This window comes from Telopea speciosissima, chromosome 3 (genome assembly GCF_018873765.1).
Source record: "Telopea speciosissima isolate NSW1024214 ecotype Mountain lineage chromosome 3, Tspe_v1, whole genome shotgun sequence".
Lineage (NCBI taxonomy): Eukaryota > Viridiplantae > Streptophyta > Magnoliopsida > Proteales > Proteaceae > Telopea > Telopea speciosissima.
Window position 1 is genome coordinate 48,809,028 of NC_057918.1, and position 17,398 is coordinate 48,826,425.

General features: G+C 39.6%; 1 pseudogene; it reads left to right on the top strand.

The window, feature by feature from the left end:
• Positions 1–17,398, top strand: part of LOC122655238 — a 32,627-nt pseudogene that overhangs the window by 6,911 nt on the left and 8,318 nt on the right.

Below are 17,398 nucleotides of genomic sequence, written 5' to 3' on the forward strand. Positions count from 1 at the left end.
TAAATTATTGAATTTAATTTTGGTATTTTTTTTTATTTGGGCTTATAAGAATGTTCCATAAGTCTTTACCTAAAACTAGTCTGAACTAGGAATGAGACTAGACATCCTATTTATACAGTTTCCATATCGCATGTGACGAGAAATTGTGATTTCAGAGCATGGATGTGGGTACAAGTCGAGAACGTGTATAGATGAGAATCTGGTATGTATATCTTATGTATTGCTACTGGTTGTGTGTGTGATATACTTACCCGCCACTCGATGGCCCTTTGACCTGAAAGATTCCATTTGTTACATTGTGGCATTACGGATTTTGGTAAACCAATGGTTGATGTCCAATCGGACTATAAACTGGTACACTGGATTCGTGATCCCACATTGTAAACAAAGAGGATTCTTAACATGGAATCCACTGCCCGTAAGTGGGGAATATCCAAGAGAGAGAAAGTGATTGGTCGGAACTAAATCTGGATCCAATGTTTATTCGAAATGTTTTATTAATTTATTTTTAATATAAAATTGCTATATAAATTATATTGAGAATTGATTTTGAAGTTTTTCGGCCGTCCGATCACAATCACATATTCTCTCGATCAATGTACGTGATGAATTGGGATTAGTAGCATTAAAGTACATACCCCATAATTCATTATGGGATATTAGGAAAGTGAAAGGGCTTATGTGTAATAAAAGAGTTTATTGGACACATGGCATTATATGAGAGAACAAATTATTTATGGTTAAATATCTTTTTATATTATGGCAAGAGATATTATGAGAATATCTTAGGGACTATAATTTAGAAAGATTGTATCCCTTTTGAGATTCTATGTCTTACTTTAGTAGCAAATTAGAGTTGCAAAAATTAGAAGATTCACAAAACACCAAAATAGAATATTGAGCCAAAGCCAAGATGGAAGGGGATTGCTTAAGATCCAAGGATCTCTAAAACTATAAAAGAGGGAGAGGGAGGAGCCTCCCATGATTTTAGTTGTGCTCTCTCCCCCTCCCACGATTTCTCTCTCTCCCCTCTCTTGTAGTGGTGTGTGTGAGACTTGAGTTAGAGAATTCAAGAAGCTTTGGTGATTTTTGTGTTCTTCTAAAAGGTTGCAAGGATTGATCAAGCTTCAAAGTGTTGAACAATTTTTCAATCTCCAAGTTTGCACAAGTTGGAAGATCTATTATCTATAGGAGGAGTTACACTTGTGACTCTAAGGTAACCATGATTTTTGAAATTGTTTCTTCCCTACTCTTGATCATGAACTACAAGTATTGACCCGATCCAAATTCCGCTGAGCATCGGGTTTATTCCCAACAGTAAGGACTGTAAGGTTATCCCTAGAGAGAGACTAACCACTTAACATAGATTGGTGGTCCTAGACATGGGTCTTAGTACATAGAGGAGTAAGTGGAGGGAACCTATGTTCCCTAAGATGAAGTAGTGAAGATTAAAAGGGGAGCCAAAAAGAGATTTTTTGATAGGTTGGTTAAACAAGGAAAGTGGGACTTTAAGGGAGACACCAATACATTGTGGAACAAGATGATGACTTGTTTTAGGATGGTTTCCAAATATGTGCTAGGGAGAGCCAAGGGTAGAGGACAGGCCCCTAGGGAGACTTGGTGGTGGAATGATGAGGTCCAAGTAGCCATTAAGTCCAAGAAAGATTGTTTAAGAAGTGGCAAAGGACTAAGCATATAGAAGATAAAAAGAGGTATAATTATGCTAGAAATGAAGCTAGGAAGATTGATGGGATGCCTACGGAAAAAAATATGATGATCTCCATATCAACCTATGAAGATTCATCGCGGGATTCCTCCCATGGATGACGGTCCTCCCTTCTAAGGGCCGTGAAAAAAAATGAGGTGTCATGTTCTCTATTTGTGCAATTATCAGGGGATTGGAGTCATACAACATGTGAAATGGAGTCTCCACCTAGGGCCCTAGGACCCGATTGGTGTAGCCCTATAAGGGGCTATATGATTTCATATGGTCTGGTCAGAGGTTCTGAGTAAGTGGTCATGTTACGAGAATGGGAAGGTGTTAGGTAGCCACCTTGCCTGGTTGAACCGGTCTTTCTACTAGATCCTTGATTTTGAATGTTCTCCCATAATGACATGCCATATACCAACATGCATGGCCAAATCATAGGGCTGCAATAGGGTCGGGTTGAGCCGGGCTTTTTAAAATCCTAGCCCAACCCTGAGTCCCCTTAGCTGGGTCTAGGCCCGCCTTGACCCTGATTCAGGGCCTAAAAACCCTGACCCTGACGGGTCAAGGCCAGCCCAAGCCTGCCCTGATTGGCCCTGATTGGGTCGGGCTAGGCCTATTGGCCCTGACCTTGTCCCTGACCCTGTAATAAGGAAATTAAAATAGCAAGTGGAAGGAAGATGTGAAAGAAGAGGCTTGAACCCAAGACCTCCCAGTAGCAATGGGTTATTATATGTACCATAACTTCTATTTTTTAATAAATAAAAAATTTTTTTAGGGCCAAAATTAGGGTTAAAATCAGGGTCGGGCTAAGTCCGATGTCTCAACCCTGACCCGACCCGACCCTGACTCAGGGTCAAAAATTTATGGCCCTAACCCCCCCTCAGGCCAGAAATCTTTAGCCCAGGCCCTGTTCGAGCTCAAGGTAGGTTCGGCCCAACAAGGCCAAACTTGCGGCCCTACTAAATCATTATACATAAAATGTTCAAAAGAAACTAAACTACATCATGCTAAGTGCTATGTAGACTACACGGGAGCACTTAAGAGTCTACATTATGCCGAAATTAAAGTTGATGGTAGAAATATATACTTGCATGATAAATCAATGTGATTATGAAGAATGCAAGATGGAAATCGTCCTCCGACTCAGGTCGAGACATATGATTAATTTATCCTATGTCGGATAGAGTAATGGCTTGCAAAGGCTAGCTTTGGTATTCAAACTGATAAACTCAGGTTGACACTAAGAGGGGGGTGAATCAGAGTCACCAAAAACTTTTTTTCAATCTCTAACAGATACCGCACTGGTGATGTTTTCTCAATTACAATTCAATATTCGCAGGGGCAGTCCCGTAGTTACCAATCACACACAGATATGTCCATCACACACCACAATGTGGCTGGGTCTACCAAACAGTGTCCCTCCACTCTGCACAACACACACTTTAAATATATGTTGAAAATAAGTGTGAGGCATAACACCAGATACGTGGTTCGGCCAGAGTGCCTATGTCCACGGAGGTATCCGATATAGGATTTCGTATTCCCTCAATATACTACTTAAATTTTGGTGGCAACAATCACCCAGGAACTCCCAATCCCTGCTTTAGTTTGTGTAACCATACAAATAAGGGCAACTACCCCAATCTCTATACAAGCCCCCACTTGACAGAGTTACAATAATTAATTGAAAATAATAGAACCAAATCCCCCAATACAATGGCCCATATTGGCTTACAATCAATACTAGGTTTTTTCAACTAAACATGCAACCTAGAAACTCACAATGGAGATTTAAAATCAAGGATTACCTCTTTTCGGGTAGTCCAGCAATCATGAAGCCTCTAATAATGCATAGAAATCGTGTGTGTACGCTCTACTGCTCAAAACCATCTTCAATACGGAGTCATCAAGCATAAAATAGTGCTATCATTGAATTTCTATGCTCGGACGATGCTGAAACTACTTCCAATGGCTTCCTCTTGAAAAAATACCCAATTTCAAAAAAATATTTGTCCCATTTGGACTCTGGATGGCCAAGATACGGCCTTCCAAAGTTGGATGCTCCAAAACTAGTAACTAGTGGCAGAATCATAAATAACTAGATTCTTCGTGACAAAACCATGTGTAACGAGGACATGTGTCAGAGAATTTCATAAGGCCATCTACGTTAGAATAATATGTGATGTCATGCTGATGTCACACTCCACTACCGAATCACTTATTTCCTTTCTTTCTTCTTTTTGAAAAAGAGTCTTGCATCAGTCTGCGATGTCCAAGAGGGATCTAAGCACTTGGAGCTGATCCAACGCTCGTGGAGATTTTGGAACTTTATCAAATTAAAGGGACATGTCTGTCTACAAAATGGTCACTAAATTTAAGCCAAAAAAATTGGCTAAGTATAAGAGAAAACGTCCTTCTCTAGATTCGCTCCATTTCGTGCCATGACACGAAAAAGTCCATAACTCTCTCGTCTGACATCTAAAAGAGGTGAAACAAATTGTTTTGTAACCATGATTCAACAATATACATTTCTTAAGAAGAGTGTTTTGCCCAGTTCTACCATTATCACTTCCAAAAATAGCTTCAAAGTGGACACCTACACGATCCTATGAAATTATAGCTTTAGATGTATGAAACCTTCACCTGCTGCTTTGCACTTGACCAACCACTTCTTAAGGACCATATATACTGCCAATATTCATCCTCCATGCTCGGATGTCTCTGTAAATCTACCAAATGACCAAACTACCCTTGATACTGTGTAGGAGCCCGTTTGACCATTCCAGCTCTACCAAACCACCAATAGCTACTGCCACAATACCAATATGACTGAATATGTTGCTAACAATGTCAACAACACTCCACATACTTCAGTGGACCAACAATCTCCCCCTTTGGAATTGTTGGCAACTTCCATCAACAGTTATAGCACTTCTCTCCCCCCTTTGACAACAAGTACAAAGGAATTCTCCCCTTGCATGGAGACTCCCCCTGTCTGGCATCTCCCCCTATGCCCATACACACACACTCCCCCTGCACCTGTACCACCTACTGTGCCTGTGGATTAACAACTTTAGGTTTATCTTTGAGTGCTTCAACGTTGTCGTTAGGAAGTATCTCTTTCTTGCTTATCATGCACCTCTCTTCAAGACCTTCAAAAAGTGCATATAGATTACGAGTTTTCCTTGATCCTTGTGCCACAATCTTTCCAATCTTTATCTTCTTGATCACACACCCATCTTTGGTAAATAGAACTTCATTGCCACAATCACATATCTGACTAACATGTGGTGTTTCAGTTCACTAACATACAAGGCATTATTTGAAGAAATTTATCCTTTGTATAATCTGATTGTGCCTTTTCCTTCAACTCTAGTGCCATCATTATTTCCAAATCTAACCGAGCCTTTTCCAACATGTTCCAGAGTCAGAAATTTACCTTTATCACCTGTCATATGAGTGGCGCAACCACTGTTACAAATCCACGATTACTATGTGCTTGGAAAGCTGTTTGAACAATAAGAGAACTGTCACTGTCCCCTTTCTTCTTTTTCTCAACCCAGATTGCCTTCTCTACCACTGTGATGTGTTTCCTTCTTTTCTCTTCAACATCCTCTTTCTATTTTTGACCTTGCTTCTTTGGAGTGTTCTTCTTCAGGTTTCTTCTAGATTGCCTCTGTGAGGAAAGTATGGTTTTGTAGTTCCTGGCAATGTGTCCCATCCTGTGACATTTGTAACACTCCATCCTCTATTCTGCTAAGGAAGCAAACCTTTTCCTACTTGTGAACCCTGTAGGCTTGGACTATCTTGTACAATCTGTTACTCTCTTCCCATAACTGTTGCACCCATAGCAGCATCCTTTGAAGCTATATCTCTGCCAAGAGTCCCTTGTCTTCTAATAACTGACTGAAGTAAACCCATCTTTGTCGATTGTCTTCTTAGCAATCTTTTTAACTTGTGAGCCCCTCTGTTTCTTCTTAACAAATCTTATCGGGTTTCTTACAATTCCTGTGCCTTTGGTCTCCACTGCTCCATAAGATCCTTCTTTCACATATCCTAAGCCAGTCTTCAAATGTAAAGGTCTCTGAAGACTAAGGATCTCATCTAACACATTTTTATTTGACTTGCTAGATAATGAAATGTCCACTCCAGTTGGTTGAGACACAACTTCCCTGCCCTTGGATTTCAAAATGTTAACTGGGGGAGATGATGTAATTTCTTCTTGTAAGTTCATCTTCTATATCTCTTCCAATTCAATCTTCAATATCCTCAACTTCTCTTCAAGGATAGTGCATTCCTCTGCCTTGGATGATAAACTGATACTCAGCTCATCAGTGATCTTGGTCATCTCTTCAACAGTAATGTTTAATTGGCTAACCTGTTCCTCCTTCTCCATAAGCTGACTCTGTAGGGGTTTTTTTTATCTTCTTTTTGGCACCCTTGAGATTAGTTAAGTAGAATACAACTCAGCTTGCAGGTCATACTCAGCTTCTTATTCTTCCTCTTCTTCATACTCTTCAGTAGTCTTGTGTTGCACCTTGTCTTCAAGCGTCATAAATAAAGTCTCAAATGACTCATCATCTGACTCATCATCATCTTCTGATGACTCGTCAGAAGAAGACTTGCACTTCTTTGAGATGAGACTTTTCTTCTTGAAATTCCCTTTTCTAGGGATGAACTTCTTTTTCCCTTTCTTGTACTTGCTCTCTTGAGTATCCTCATCATCAGAATCTATAACCTGGCCTTTCTTGGGACACTTTGAAGCAAAGTGTCCAATTCTACCATAGTCAAAACGTTTCAAGGGAAGTTTTCCCTTGTATTTGCCTCCACCTCTCTTGAGTTTTTTAGCTAAGTAGGCTATTAACTCATCATTAGAATCCTCATCTTCACTATCTTCCTCGATTTTTTGTTTCTTCATGGCTTTAAATGCAGTTCCTTCTCTGTTGGTTTGGACTTGACCATTTTTATCTCATAAGCCGTCAAAATTTCATGTAACTCATCCATACTTAAGGTGTTCAAATTTTTTGACTCTTCTATGGCAGACACCTTCGGGTTGTATAATTCAGGTAAAGATCTCAATATTTTCTTCACTATTACTGCATCCTTCAATTCTTCACCTAACCCTCTAATGGAGTTGATGATTTCGTTTACCCTGCTCATGAACTGTTCAACTGTCCCTGCCTCAAACATCTCCAACCCTTCAAACAAGGTCCTACGGTGTTGCAGCTTTGCCTCTCTAATTTTATCATCTCCCACATGGACATTTTTAAGTTTGTCCCAAATCTCCTTTGATGTTGTGCAACCGACCACTCTAGCAAATTCATTGTTCGCAAGGGAGCCTAGCAGTGCATTTACTGCTTTAGCATTATTTTCACACTTCTTCATCTCTGCTGCCGCTGTGATGTCTGTAGTAGGGGGCGTGTAACCGTTCTTCACTGCTAGCCAGACTCCATAACCTAAAGACTTCAGATAAGCCTCCATTCTAATCTTCCAAAAATTATAATTTGACCAATCAAAAATTGGAATTTTTCAATGAACGCTTCTTCCTTCACTGGATGCCATTGTCAACTAAACTTAGATCGAATCCAAAACTGTTAAGTTTCCTTCCTAAGGAACCTTGCTCTGATGCCAATTGATAAACTAAGGTTGACACTGAGAGGGGGTGAATCAGGGTCACCAAAAACTTTCTTCCAATCTCTAACAGATACGGCAATGGTGATGTTTTCTCAATTACAATTCAAGATTGGCAGGGGCAGTCCTATAATTACCAATCACACACAGAGACGTCCACCACAGACCACAACGTGGTTGGGTCTACCAGACAGTGTCCCTTCACTCTATACAACACATACTTTAAATATATGTTGAAAATAAGTGCGAGACAGAACACTAGATATCCTAGTTTGGCCAGAGTGCTTACGTCCATAGAGGAATACCCGTATAGGGTTTCGTATTCCCTCAATACACTACTCAAATTTTGATGGCTATAGCCACCCCAGGAACTCCCAATCTCTGCTCCAGTTTATGCAATCACAAACAAGGGCAACTACCCCAATCTCTGTACAAGCCCTCACTTGACAGAGTTACAATAATTAATTGCAAATAACAGAACCAAATCCCCCAATACAATGGCCCATATTGGCTTACAATCAAACTAGATTTTTTCAACTAAACATGCAACCTAGAAACTCACAATGGGGATTTACAATCAAGAATTTCCTCTTTCCGGGTAGTCCATCAATCATGAAGCCTCTAATAATGCAAAGAAATCGTGTCTGTGTACGCTCCACTGCTCAAAACCATCTTCAATATGGAGTCATCGAGCATAAAATAGTGATATCACCAACTTTTTGTACTTAGACGATGCTGCAACTACTTCCTATGGCTTACTCTAAAAAAATAACCCAATTTCAAAAAATAATTCGTCCCATTTGGACTCCGGATGGCCAAGATACGACCTTCCAAAGTTGGATGCTCTAAAACTGGTAACCAGCGGCAGAATTGTTCATAACTAGATTCTTCATGACAAAACCATGTGTAACGAGGACACATGTTAGAGAATTTCACAAGGCCATCTACGTTAGAATAATAGGTGATCTCATGCTGATGTCATACTCCACTACCGAATCACTTATTTCCTTTCTTTCTTCCTTCTTTTTGAAAAAGAATCTTGCATCAATCTACGACGTCCAAGAGGGATCTAAGCACTTGAAGCTGATTCGACGCTTGTGGAGATTCTGAAACTTTATCAAATTAAAGGGACACATCTGTCTATAGAATGGTCATTAAATTTGAACCAAAAAATTTGGTTAAGTATGAGAGAAAACGTCCTTCTCCAGATTTGCTCTATTTTCATGCAATGACACGAAAAACTCTATAAATTCCTCATCTGACTTCGAAAAGAGGTAAAACAAATTGCGTTGTAACCATAATTCAATGATATACATTTCTTATGAAGAGTGTTTTTCCTAGTTCTACCATTCTCACTTCCAAAAATAGCTTCAAAGCGGATCCCACTGTGCAGTTCTATGAAATCACAACTTTTGATATATGAAACCTTCACCTGCTGCTTCGGACCTTTGCCAACCACTTCTTAGGGACCATATATACTTCCAATAGTCATCCTCCATGCTCGGATGTCGCTGTATTCTACTAAATGACCAAACTACCCTTGATACTATGTAAAAGCCCGTTTGACCATTCCAGCTCTACCAAACCACCAATAGCTACTGCCACAATACCAATATGACTGAATACGTTGTCAACAATGACAACAATACTCCACACACTTTAGTGGACCAACATAAACTTCGGGCATAGTAACAGCGCCATAAGGGCTTGGGAGTCAGATCTTCGATCCTCAAATAAAATAATGGCGTAGCAGAAGATTTGGGAGCTAAATGCTCGATCTTCGAGAAGAACCACCATGCTACATAGAATTTAAAGCCTTCAAGTAAATAATGCATGAAAATGGGTTGGGAAAGTTGGGTTCGGATGATCTGGACCACGGACAGGGTAACGAGACTCAAGGTTTAGAAGATGGGGATGGGGTGGAAACCAGGACATGTGAAACAGACTCTGGATAGAAAAATAGGTGAAACTGGGTTCTGGGGTGCGATTCTCTAGAAAAATCCGCTCTCCTTCAAATGAGGGAGGGGACCCCTATTTATAAGGTTCCTGATGAGCATATTTATATGTGAATTTATTGCCTTTATTTATTGTATTTTAATTATTAGAACAGTGTTACTCGAGGTAGTTTTCTATGTTTTTAGGTATTAGATTTATTTTGGCTGAAATTGGAGAATTCGAACTTAAAAAGATGAAAGACACCAATCCAGGGCCAAGATCAAGAGAGCCAGACCTTTGTGGGTCAGAACCAGTCCCATCTTGAACCAAGTTTTGGAGACCAAAGTGCAGCCCATATTTCCATCAAATTTTCAGAGGATATTTTTCACCAAGGTCTATTTGTTGGTGATATCTGAAATTCCAAATTTTGGAGTGAAGCCCAAGTCAAAGCTAGCAACCAAATCATGGGAAGAAATCTTGGAGTAAATCTCTCTCTTTCAAAATATCTCTCTCTCTCTCTCTTTCCTTCATATTTTCTCTCCCTTTTCCCAAATCCCTTTCCTAGAACCTCTCCTCCGTCCCATGTTTTTTGTCTCTCTCTTCTCTCTTGCTTTAAAAAAAAAAAAAACAACAAAGGAAGCAAAAAAGAAAAGGTGGAAAGGGGGGGGGAGATATTTCTTTTTTTTCTTTTTTAAGATTTTCTCTTGCTTCTTTCTTTCTCTCCAAATTCTTTTCCTTTTTTTTTTTCCTAAAGCCACCTCACCCCATCCCTCCAACGATTTTGGCTTCTCCCTCTTCTATAAAAAGGGTCAGCCCTCTCATTCTTCTCTCATTCATTATTCTATATTCTTCTATTATTCTCTCATTCTCTCTTCTGCCTTTTAAAAAAAGGGATTCATTCTTCTTAGTCTTTTTAGCTTTCTTTTTCTTATTTTTTCTCTTTTCTAGTTTCTTTGTCTAAGCTTAGAATTTCAATGTAATTTTGTCTTTTTCATTCTTAGAATTTTAATGTAATTTTGTCTTTTTAATTCCCATCCCCTTCTTCCATTGATGTACTTCAAGTTGTCGATTCAAGTTTAAGGTAGTTAATTTTTCTTCAATAGTTCCAGATCTTTTAATTTTATTTATTTTTTATAATTTAGATTTAATGTTCTCTTCATCAACTCCCTCTCCTTCGATCGTTTTTCCCATGGCCAACTAAACCCTTAACTCTTGGGGTACGATGAAGCCATGAGAGAAGGATGGGTTGATGATTTGCATGCTTGTGTTTTAATGGACATTTTCATTGTTTGGGCTTACAATTGTTGACCGCCGCATTGTGCATGTCATCCTATTGGACTATATGCAATATTCCTGCCGTAGCCATTGTGACACCATTCATGTTCACGATTTTAAGATTTAACTGTGTATTGAATACGTACTACTCATAGGATATGTTAGCCCTTTTTGCCACATCTCCTATAGACCTAGACTATGATATATGTAATGCTTTGATGTGTGATCATTGACTTACCCTAACCTTGTGATGGATTTCATCCCCAAGAGCCCATCTCAATCTGAACCTACCATTCTCATTCTCTTACTTTTTGTGTTAATTTTGTTTACCCTAGTTAGCTTAGTTTCTTAATTTGATAATTGATCTTGGCATTTTTCTTAGTTTAATTTTAGAGACATAAATTGCTTATTGAGTACACTTTGCCTATATTGAGAGTAAATATTTAAGCAACCCGACCTCCCTGAGTTCGACCCGTAGCTACAGCTGATATTGTGCTCTTGCAGTTATTTTTCTTATCAAACAAGTTTTTAGTGCCGTTGCCGGGGAGGACGACGTTTGTTTAGTTTTCACTTTCAATTGATTCGAAGTGTTTTTCATTTACTTTTATTAATTCCAAAAAACCAAAAAAAAATAAATTGAAATTCTTTACATTGTTAGTTTAGTTGCTTATTTTAATTTTAATTTTTATTGTTAGATCTTGATTCACCTTGAGCTAGTTGTCTCATCTATATTTGTGGATCGTGAACTTCTTTCTTTGCACCTCCAATTTTTTTTTGTTGGGGCAGTACAATTGACGGTCCAATCCTGATCATGATGTAGTGATAAGGGATGCTGGCTACCTAATCACCAAGGGAATAATGACCAATAGCTACGGCAGTAATGGCATTGTCTCCTAAGTTGGTTCTAGGTATGACCGATCTATAAGCCATTGATTGTCAGGAGGTTTTGCATTGACCCCGATTTGAAATGAATCCAGCAATTCGCATCGAATTTAGAGGAAAAAGAAAGAATTGATATTACTGTTATCTTGCTTCTTTTAATTTTATTATTGCTTCTAATATTATTGCCATCTTGTTTCTTTTATTTTTGTTTGGTATTGTGGACTGTGTATGGTTGGTTGGACTCGTTACTCTAAAAACTGTTTAGAGCGAATAGAATTACCAATCATGGCTAAGACTCTTAGGGATAGGTTTTATCCCGCCCAGATGACATAACCTTCATGCATACGTTTGCCAGATGCCACGGGGAATAACTTTGAACTCAAATCTCAGTTCATCACCATGTTATCCCATTTCCATGGACTGCCTTTTGAGGATGCCTACCTCTTCCTTAGGGAATTTGAGGAAGTGTGCGCTCTCATCAAGATGCAGCAACTTACGGATGATGTTGTGAAACTGAGATTCATCACCTTCTCGCTCAAAGATGGAGCGAAGAAATGGTTGTATGGGTTGCCCACTAATTCTATCACCACATGGGAGGAATTCACCATTGAATTCTTGAAGAAATTTTTTCCAATACATAAGACCACTAAAATTAGGAATAACATCCTACAGTTTAGGCAAAAACCCAGTGAATCCTTTTCCAAGCTCATGGAAAGATTCATAGATCTTCTCCAAGAGTGCCCTCACCATGGCCTTGACCAATGGCATTTGTACCAAATCATCTATGAGGGCATTGATTACCACACCAAGCAAATGTTGGAATCTATGTGCCCAAAAGGATTCACATCTTTTACGGATGACAACGAAGCTTGGACCTTTTTGGTCAACATGGCCGAAAAGACTCATGAGTGGGAGTCAACTCAGGAGAGTGAAAGAGCCATAACTGCCAAAGGATTCTTTGTTGACAGTTTTGTGGTGAAAAAGCCCAATCAGATAGTCTCCTTAAAAGACTAGAAGCCATAATTGTCAAGGGACCAGTTCCAGTACATCAGATAAACCAGAGTGTCCCTATGTGCAACTACTGCCAAGCTCCTACCCATGTTATAGAGGAATGCCCCAATCTTTTTGGGTTGAACAATGGCAATGAGAATGTAAGTGCAGTGTACCTAAACAATCCATATAGTAATACTTACAATCTTGGATGGACGAATCATCCAAAATTTTCCTGGAACCAGGGGAATAACCAAGCCGGACCCTCCAATTTTCAAAATCAAAGTCAGTTTGTTCCCCAAAGGTCCATCCCCCTTCTAACTTTGTTAGGCCACTACCCCCAATTCCAAATTCGCAACCCCCTGGGTTTCCAAAAGTAGGTGACTAGGCTGGGTTCAGTTCTTTAGAGAAAAGTATGGAACTTCTCATGAGTACATTTATGACAAGCCAACATAATATAGAGAAGCAAATCTCCCAACTAGCTACGACTTTACATGAACGGGAAAAAGGGAAGATGCCAAGTCAACCTGATCTGAATCCTAGGAACTTGAATTTGACTCAGCAAGGACAACCTAATTTGTTGAATTTAGTTCAAGAGAATTCACAACATGGAGAGCCATCCAATCATTGTAATGCTATCTACACATTAAGGAGTGGCCGTGAGTACACATGGGATGCTATTCCTATATCACCTGAAAATCCCAAGGACCCTTCTATTAAGGTCCTATTAAGGTCAGCACTCCATCTCCTCTGCCAGGTTCATTTGAGGAACCTGAAACCATTACTGATGGGCAGCCTGAATGAGTCTATGTGCCTACTGGTCCTTTCCCAAAGAGATTTGTGAATGACAAGAAAACTGCTTCCATAGACAAAATCCTAAATGTCTTCAAGAATGTGCAGGTCAACAATCCTTTATTGGATGCAATCTCTCAGGTCCCCGCTTATGCTAAAGTCCTCAAAGACTTATGCACTCAAAAGCAAACAACCAATGTGCCTAGGAAAGTCTTCTTAACCATAAATGTTAGCTCCATTCTGTCTCACCAGATGGTAGCTAAATATAAAGACCTGGGCTACCGAACCGTATCTTGTGTAATTGGTAACACGAAGATTGACCATACTCTTCTTGATCTTAGAGCGAGTGTTAATCTCTTGCCTTTCTCTGTCTACCAGTAGTTAGGCTTAGCCAAGCTGAAACCAACTAATGTCAAGCTTCAGCTAGCAGATAGATCAGTCAAGACTCCAACTGGCATGGTTGAGGATGTCTTACTTAAAGTTGGGGAATTTTTATTCCTTGTAGATTTCATCATTTTAGACACCCAACCAGTTGCCAACATTCGGGACCAGATCCCAATCATTCTTAGTAGACCGTTCCTTTCCACTAGCAATGCCATTATCAATTGCAGGAACGGTATTATGAAACTTTCCTTTGGTTGCACCTCTGTGGACTTTAATGTCTTTAGGTTGGGTAAGCAACCAAACCTACATGAAGAAGAAGTACATATGCTCCAAGAGATCCCAGAATGCATTCAGACAGACTCTGAGATTATTTTGATTTTGGATTTGAAGAGTGTTTGGAAAACTGGGCGATTTTGATGAGGGAATTTTATCTGAGGTTTGGAGTCTCCAGCCACCTGTTGAGCCCATTAGACCTCTATCTACCTCAATGCCCAAACCTTCTATTATTGAGCCCCCTAAGCTTGAGTTAAAGGAGTTGCCTGCCAATCTGAGATATGCCTTCCTAGGTAAGGATCAAACTCTCCAGTAATCATTGCTTCTGATTTGACTGCAAGTCAGGAAGATGAATTGATCGAGCTCTTAATGGAAAATAAGGAAGCTATAGGATAGGCGATGGTTGACATTAAAGGAATTAGCCCTTCTATGTTCAACATCATATTCATCTTATTGAGGGTTCAAAAACTTCTAGGGATCCTCAAAGAAGGGCTAATCTTATAATGAAAGAAGCCATGCAAAAAGAGATTTTGAAATGGCTGGCTAATGGGATCATTTATCCCATCTCTGATAGCCAATGGGTAAGTCCAGTCCAGGTTGTGCCAAAGAAATCTGGTATAATGGTAGTTCAATCTGCTAACAACGAATTAATTCTGACTCGTGTTCAAACGGGATGGAGAGTTTGCATTGACTACCGTAAGCTAAATGCGGCCACTTGGAAGGACCACTTTCCCCTATCTTTTATTGATCAGATGTTAGAGCGTCTAGCCGACCATGAATATTATTGCTTTTTAGATGGATACTCTAGTTACAATCAAATCCCCATTGCCCCTGAGGATCAACATAAAACTACATTCACGTGTCCGTTTGGAATTTTTGCTTACTAACGCATGCCCTTTGGGCTATGCAATACCCCTGCCACTTTCCAATGATGCATGATGAGCATCTTTCAGATATGGTGGAAAAATTCCTTGAAGTCTTTATGGACGAATTTTCTATTTATGGATCCACCTACTTTGAGTGTCTTCATCATCTCCGACCCATTTTGGAGAGATGTAGCTAGAAGAACTTGGTCCTCAATTGGGAGAAATGTCATTTAATGGCGAAAGAGGGCATTGTTCTTGGACATGTGATTTCCAAGGATGGGATTAGAGTTGATAAAGCCAAGGTAAATTTGATTGTAGATCTTCCACCCCCCAGATCTGTCAAGGACATTGGTTCCTTTCGGGGGCACGCGGGCTTTTATTGACGTTTCATCATAGATTTTAGCAAGGTTGCAAGACCTTTGACAACTTTACTGGTTAAGGATCAGCCCTTTGAGTTTTCCAAAGACTGCCTCGAGAATTTCAAGCATTTGAAGAAGGAGTTGACCACTACACCCATTATCCAGCCACCTATGTGAAATGAGCCCTTTGAGTTAATGTGTGATGCATCCGATTTTGCTATAGGGGCTGTCTTAGGACAAAGGATTAATAAGCTACCCTTTGTCATTTATTATGCCAGTAGGACTCTTAATGATGCACAACTTAACTACACCACTACCGAAAAGGAGTTTTTAGTTGTTGTATTCGCTTTAGAGAAATTCTGGTCCTACTTGATTGGTTCTCATGCCATTAGTTACCTGGACCATGCAGCTATTAGATATCTCGTACAAAAGAAGGACGCTAAGGCCCATCTCATTCGGTGGGTCTTGTTGCTTCAAGAGTTTGATCTCGAGATACGGGATAAGAAAGGCACTAAAAATCTAGTTGCCGACCATTTTTTATCCCAATTGCCCAATTCTTTGACTGTTGATTCCCCAGTGAACGAGAGCTTCCCTGATGAACAGCTTTTGGCGGTCTCTAGTGAACCATGGTTCGCTGATATTGCCAATTATTTAGCTACAGGTGTGACACCTAATCATTGGTCCACCTAGGACAAGTATAGGTTCCATTCCCAAGTCAAGCATTTTTTCTAGGATGACCCTTACTTATTTAAGACATGTCCGGATCAGATTATTCGGCTTTGTGTTCCTGATCATGAGCAGCTTTCTATCTTATCTTTTTGCCATGATCAAGCATGTGGAGGCCATTTCAGTCTAAAGAAAACCGTTGCCATAGTTCTTCAATGCGGTTTCTAGTGGCCGACTCTTTTTCAAGATGCCTTTGCCTATTGTAAGGCTTGTACAGCATGTCAGTCTTTACGTTGTGTGACCAAAAGGGACATGATGCCCCTCAACCCAATTTTGGTAGTTGAAAATTTTGATGTGTGGGGCATCGACTTTGTGGGATCATTCCCTAATTCTTTTGGGAATTTGTATATCTTGTTGGCCGTAGATTACGTTTCCAAGTGGATAGAGGCCATAGCATGTAAATCCAATGACCATAAAGTGGTTGTCAAGTTTCTTAAAGAATACATCTTTTCCCACTTTGGTATACCGTGTGCTTTGATTGGTGATAGGGGTAAACATTTTTGCAATAGACCCTTCGAGGCCCTCATGAAGAAAAATGGGATCACCCATAAGTTGGCTACCCCTTATCACCCCCAAACTAGTGGCCAAGTGGAAGTGTCTAATAGGCAAATTAAGCAGAACTTAGAAAAAACCATTAACCGCAACCACAAGGATTGGTCTAACCAATTGGTACATGCCTTGTGGGCACATTAGACCGTTTACGAGACCGATCTTGGTCAATCTCCCTACTGTCTAGTGTATGGGAAAGCATGTCATCTACCTATTAAATTGGAACACCAAGCATTTTGGGCCATCCAAAAATTGAATTTTGATCTGTCTAATGTAGGTATACATCGCAGACTCCAACTATCTGAGTTGGGGGAACTTAGAAATGATGCCTATGACAATGCTCGGATTTACAAGGCGAAGACCAAAGCCTACCATGAGAAACATATTCTCCGGAAATCATTTCAAGTAGGTGATAAAGTCTTGCTTTACAATTCCCGATTACACCTTTTTCATAGTAAGTTGAGATCCCGTTGGGATGGTCCTTATGTTGTACATAACATTTTTTACCATGGTGCAATAGAAATTTTGAATCCAGGGAATGGTGACATTTTCAAGGTCAACGGTTAACGCCTAAAGCCATTCATTGAGTTGCCTACTGTAACTATGGAAGAGGTAATGGATCTCCATGAGCCTCTTTACCCTGATGATTGATTGCCTCTAGTAATTTCCCTCTCCTTTGTCTTTGTTTTTACTTTCTTTCATGCATTGAGGCTGAATTGTGTTGTGATCCTGACTTAGGCATAGGAGAGTTTATAGCCATCTTAAAATTTTTTGGAATGTTTTTATTTTCTTTTTATTTTTGATTGAGGTGACTTTGGTAACCTATGTTTTGAAGTAATAAAGCTCTGGTTTCAAGAAGTGGAATTGATATATATCTCAAGGTAGGGGCCAAATCAGAAGCATAGCACTGTTTTTTCTGAAAAGGTCAATCTTATGAGTTTTTCTTGTCTACTTGAGTTTTAGTTAAGAGCTGAGAGAGAGATTTGAGATTAAAGTGTTATTATTCCTGAAAGAAATTCTTCAAA